General features: G+C 33.9%; 1 protein-coding gene across 2 annotated transcripts in view; it reads right to left on the bottom strand.

The window, feature by feature from the left end:
* LOC106459325 overlaps positions 1-6748 on the bottom strand; it is a 48423-nt gene that overhangs the window by 25502 nt on the left and 16173 nt on the right. Inside the window, exon 2 of one of the 2 annotated variants that reach the window (XM_013918946.2) lies at positions 5056-5188. The gene's annotated coding sequence lies outside the window, so the exon portion shown is untranslated. Of the gene's footprint in view, positions 1-1333; positions 1516-5055; positions 5189-6748 lie in introns of those variants that run through there. The other variant, XM_022385790.1, reaches the window with a different exon arrangement.

The raw sequence follows: 6748 nt of genomic DNA, 5'->3' as shown, positions 1-6748 counted from the left end.
CGTACACCATAAAAACAAAAAACATAAGCACTATTCCACCATTCTCGTAGCTACCGGTGGTATTTATGATATATAACATGCACCATAAAAATAAAAACATACCACTGTTCCATCATACTCGTAGCTACCAGTGGTATCTAGTGGTATATAACGTACACCAGCTACGAGTATGGTGGATGGTGCAGGTTATATACCATAAATACCACCGGAACAACAAAAAATATACCACTGTTCCCCATACTCGTTGCAACCGGTGGTATTTATGGTACATAACCTGCACCATAAAAAAATATACCACTGTTTCCCCATACTCGTAGCTACCGGTGATATTTATGGTATATAACCTGCAACATAAAAATAAAAAACATACCACTGTTCCATCATACTCGTAGCTACCGGTGGTATTTATGGTATATATAACCTGCACCGTAAAACAAAAAACATACCACTGTTCCACCATACTCGTTGCTACCGGTAGTATTTATGGTATATATAACCTGCACCGTAAAAACAAAAAGCATACCACTGTTCCACCATACTCGTTGCTACCGGTAGTATTTATGGTATATAACGTACACCATAAAAACAAAAAACATACCACTGTTCCACCATACTCGTAGCTACAGGTGGTATTTATGGTATATAACTTGCACCATAAGAACAAAAAATATACCACTGTTCCACCATACTCGTAGCTACCGGTGGTATTTATGGTATATATATAACCTGCACCGTAAAAACAAAAAACATACCACTGTTCCACCATACTCGTTGCTACCGGTAGTATTTATGGTATATAACTTGCACCATAAAAACAAAAACATACCACTGTTCCACCATACTCGTAGCTACCGGTGGTATTTATGGTATATAACCTGCACCATAAAAACAAAAACATAGCACTATTCCACCATACTCGTAGCTACCGGTGGTATTTATGGTATGTAACCTGCACCATAAAAACATAACACTGTTCCACCATACTCGTAGCTACCGGTGATATTTATGGTATATAACCTCCACCATTAAAAAATACCACTGTTCCACCATACTTGTAGCTGCCGGTGATATTTGTGGTATATAACCTGCACCATAAAAATAAAAACATACCACTGTTCCATCATACTCGTAGCTACCAGTGGTATCTATGGTATATAACGTACACCATAAAAACAAAAAACATAGCACTATTCCACCATTCTCGTAGCTACCGGTGGTATTTATGATATATAACATGCACCATAAAAACAAAAATATACCACTGTTCCACCATACTCGTAGCTACCGGTGGTATTTATGGTATATAACATGCACCATAAAAATAAAAACATACCAATGTTCCATCATACTCGTAGCTACCGGTGGTATTTATGGTATATAACCTGCACCATAAGAAAAAAGTATATTTGGAATTACCGTCTGCCTAACAAATGTGAAGTGATTACATTGGCTGTGGATTTGTTTTATATCCTTGAACAGAATAAGACATATTGATAGTTATGTACGGCATGGGGAGGTTTGAGCTACACACACACACTTCAACATTCCATTAGTGAGCGGTCGATGTCGTACCGAACTACTGTATGTGTAACTCTGTACATCTGAAAAAGATTTCTGACTGTACGCACATACACGATGAGTCATCGCAGCGAGGTCGATCAACACGCATGCCTCAGGATACACAATCCGTTTAACGACACGTGAGCACCTGCATCAAGACTCCCTTGTGTATGTCATCAAAGATGCACCACGAATTATAAGCTATCGATGAAAGGTTGACAGCTATTAACCACTGGCGTTTCTACTAGTTAGCATTTCCATTACAATAAATTAGAATAACAAATCTTCGAAGGGGACGTCTTACAATTAACTTAAAATACTTTTGTGTAAGGTGACAAAACTTATGTTTTACACACGTGTTAATTCAGCTTAAAACAACACTAAAATGGCATAATATTAAGTTTAAAAAACCGAAATATTTTATCATTCGGCATTATCACCTGATGGTAATAATGATAAAAACGTAGGAATTAGTTAGATGACAAACCTATATATATATTTAAAGAACACTGATAGTTCTGCAATTAATAAGGGTTTATATACACTTGTGTTGTACGTTAGGAAAGCACATACAATCAATACGGATAGATACACATACGGTGGAATTAGGGAAACGCATATAATCAATACGGATAGATACACATACGGTGGAATTGGGAAAACACATAATAAATACGGATACATGTATTGTGGAAATAGTACAACGCATACAGTCGATACGGATAGATGAATATAGGTGGAATTAGGAAAACACATACAATCAATACCGATACATATATTGTGGAAATAGGAAATCACATATAATCAATACGGATACATATATTGTGGAAATGGGAAAACACATACAGTCAATACGACGGATACATATATTGTGGAAATAGGAAATCACATACAATCAATACGGATACATATATTGTGGAAATAGGAAATCACATATAATCAATACGGATACATATATTGTGGAAATAGGAAAACACATACAATCAGTACGACGGATACATATATTGTGGAAATAGGAAATCACATATAATCAATACGGATACATATATTGTGGAAATAGGAAAACACATACAATCAGTACGACGGATACATATATTGTGGAAATAGGAAATCACATATAATCTATACGGGCAGATACACAGATATACATAGAGTGGAAATAGTAACACATACAACCATTACGGATAGATGCTAGTATTAGACATTAGGAAGTTTCACACAATGAATATGAAAAGATACGCATATATACATAGAGTGGAAATAGTAACACATACAACCATTACGGATAGATGCTAGTATTAGACATTAGGAAGTTTCACACTATGAATATGAAAAGATACGCATATATACATAGATTGGAAATAGTAACACATACAACCATTACGGATAGATGCTAGTATTAGACATTAGGAAGTTTTACACAATGAATATGAAAAGATACGCATATGGTTGAATTGGGAAATCACGCACACGCAGAATTTATTTGTTTGTTTTACATAACTTCGGCCCATTTAAACCACTTTTAAATTAAGAAGTAGAATGAAAAACAAATAAATATTGATGTAAATGTCAAACATGTCGCTATCTAACAAGTTTTTTTGTATATATATATATTTCTAAACAGATAAGTTTAGCATAATTATTCGGGTACTTTGAGCAAATATGTTTTACGTACTTCACCTACGAGCTTTGGTGATCAAAACGAGAAACATATATACAGGCGTTTTGCTTATATGTACCCAGTTTTATAGTTTATTCTGTCACTGAACATGCTCTCTCTCTCATGGGGGGAGGGCGTTATATGGTGACTTTTCGTTGGTAAAAGAGTAGCCCAAGAGTCGACGATGGAAGGGTTAGCTAACTGCCTTTTCTCAAGTCTATAACATCAAAATTAGGGATGGCTAATGCAGTTTGCTCTCGTGTAGCTTTTCGCAAAGAAGAGTATGTAATAATACGTGAACCACACTAACAGCTGGGTCTATTATTTTGTTTTTTTATCATATAATTAGCAATTATTAATACATTAATGCATTTAAAATATATAATATTGTAATAATGGAGTCCAATCGAAAGGATTATCTGTCTTATATATCATAACTAGAAGAGGTTCAAACTGAATAATTTACAATAACTGTTTAGTTGAGGTCCTATAATAATAATCCTTTGTTGGAAATAAACGAAAACTTTTAATACTACAATTATAACTTATTATTAATCATATATTTTGTAATAGTTTAACGGTTTTCTTAAATTACTGGTTTATGTTTTCAAGTGTAATCAACTTTTCCACAATTATTAGAATTAACCCAGGGATGAGTAGAAAATATAAAAACGAGCGTTTGGTATGATTTCTCCATCACTACTTCTAGATCAGCATTTCTCAACCCACGGAGCGCGACTCAAAACTGGGTTGCCCAAATGTGTGAAAATATATAATTATTTATTAAGAATTTAGTAAGTCATTCTTTTTTGTACTAACGGAATTTACTGGATCAAGACCGGTCACCAATGTTTATAAAATGGATCCTGAGCCAAATAAGGCTGTTGAGAACCACTGTTCTAGATAATAACAAACCTCTAAAGATGACCCCCCAACTTTTAACTAAAATATTGGGGTGACGCTACAAATCACTACATAGAACAACTGTTATAGTGGTATAAGTTACTAAATGGAGCCTTTCTAGGAGTAAGCTACAAAGTTGAAGTTTTAGCTTGGCGCGCGAAAGGTTCCGGGTTCGATTATGAGTCGAGGATGAACACACTCACCCCTCAGTGATACTTCATGTGTGTGTGTGTGTCACAGTGTGTGTATATATATATATATTGTAATAATCGTATTCTAATATTCGTTTTACTTTTGTTTAAAATTTATACCTACTTGTTTTTCTTTATGATGATATGAATTTTTTAAAGAAAATACACGTGGAAGACCGCGTCCGAGTTAGAACGTATTCATCTAAACTGAAATTACTTCGTTTCACAAACCAGGATACAAAGTGGTCAATTGCACGTGTCTCAGTTCTTCTCATTTCCTGGTTAGCTACTTAAAGATAAAAATGTTTTAGCGAACACCCGTTTAGCAGATTGAATAGATCTTGATACGACTTACAAAGTGATCCACCAGGGGACAAATATTTCTCAGATTTAGTTGATATAATAATGCCAGCCTTCTTTTTAACCGATATGATTTCTTAACATACCTTCTGTTTTGCCCATCTTTCCTATCCTACGTGTGCGTATATATATATATAACTAAATTGAAGATTCTATAACTCTAATAGACAATCTTGTAATCTAACAAATATAAAAGCAAACTGTGGAAATAAACTTTTATTTTATACTAATACAAACTCTTGCTTTATAAAAAAAAAAGTCTAGATTTTCTAAAATGTAAGCAAATGTACTAGAAATTACAACTTATTTAACTATTATCACAACTACCGCTGCTTGACATGTTTATTTTTACTCTAATCATCTCCACAAAAAAGAACGTACCACTTATCTCATTTTGTAATTCAAAAGGTTCAGCAGAGTAGTTTTCTACGTCATCATATTCCTCCGTCGCTTCTTGGCTTGAGATGACAGGTCGAAAGTCGAGCTGATCGATATTTTCTCTCACCAACACGGGCTAAATGGAAAACAAAATTACCTAATTTGATATTTTCTTTAGGTTCTTCGTAAACTGTTTTTGGAAGTTTACCAAATGCTATTTGGCGTTTATGAACCCCCCCAAAAGAAAATAAGCTAAAGTTAGTCTCATGAAATCCTAATTACATATTTTTTTCAATCACTAAAAACAACATGAGAGAGATTTAAAAAGTTACCGATTTAGTTCATAAATGTTAACTTAAACAGTTGTATCTCTAAAAGTTGAATCATTTCTGACCACAACTGACATTCAAGTGTCTCCACGTTAAAGAATAAAAAGAGAATAATTGTTCGGAAGAAAACTGTATTTCTTAACAGCTCAAATCTCAAAGTGATTTGAATTAAATAAAGTCTTATAACTACGTTTGTTATAAACTCCAATTATTCTTTTTCCGACAGATCTACGCAGAAATCATATAAAACAAATCACAAGAAAAGAACGAACTGTAGATATTTTCAATAGATTAGCCAAAATAAATAAATAATTTTAATGTCGTATGAAATTCATGAGCCTGGTGAAAACTATTGAAAGAGGATATATGTCCCTCATGGAAGGTAAAAACTATTGAAAGCGGAGATATGTCCCTCATGAAAGGTAAAAACTATTGAAAGCGGAGATATGTCCCTCATGGAAGGTAAAAAACTATTAAAAGTTGATGTATGTCCCTCATAGAAGGTAAAACTATTGAAAGTTGGGATATGTCCACTCACAGATAGTAAAAGCTATTGAAAGTTGAGGTACGTCCTTCATAGATGTAAGTTAAAACAGTCCGCTGTATGATAGGTCTCTACGACTCCATTAATAATATTTTGATTTTGGAGTCTCTTGCTGCTGTATGAGTTTTTTGCTTCCATGGAAACACTGAAGAATATCATTATTTGAAATTTTGTGTCCTTTGTCTTTGTATTGTTTATCAGTTTCGCTATATTATACAATCTTCTCAAAAAACTATACCGCAATCCTCGAACTTTTATTACGTTGTCGAATGGTCAAGAATATACGGTTGCGAAGTTTATAACCAATACAGACACACGTACATATATAAGCGCGAAGTTTGTTAACACTTGTGCGGAAGTGTATCACGGATTGTCGCGCCCTCTGCTGAAAACGCGAAGCGTTAACCACTTTGGTAATCTTATTCTTAGAATATATAGATTTTGGTTAAAATGTCGTGTTTCCCTTGAGATTTAAAAAAATGTTTGATAAAAATACAGTATAAAGCATCTCCATCAACAAAATAGTAAATTATAAGTCTTTGTAAACCACAAAAAGAAACATATAACATTGTCTAATCTTTCATTTATCAATAATTACTTCAAATTATTTCCACGCAATCATAACTGTCGAGTTCTAACCTCTACTAAACAACAACGACCATGTGGCTGGAGCTGCATGTAATGCTGAAACTTGTTAAACAACAAAAATCATAACGATGGAGACGAATGTAATCATACTCACACTTTCCAAACAAAAAATACCAACGGCTAAAGATGAATGTAATACTCACACTTTCCAAACAAGGAATAACAGACGGACTAG

This window comes from Limulus polyphemus, unplaced genomic scaffold, assembly GCF_000517525.1.
Source record: "Limulus polyphemus unplaced genomic scaffold, Limulus_polyphemus-2.1.2 Scaffold593, whole genome shotgun sequence".
Taxonomy (NCBI): Eukaryota; Metazoa; Arthropoda; class Merostomata; order Xiphosura; family Limulidae; genus Limulus; species Limulus polyphemus.
The sequence above is the reverse complement of the archived record's forward strand: the minus strand, read 5'-3'. Positions and strand labels throughout refer to the sequence as shown.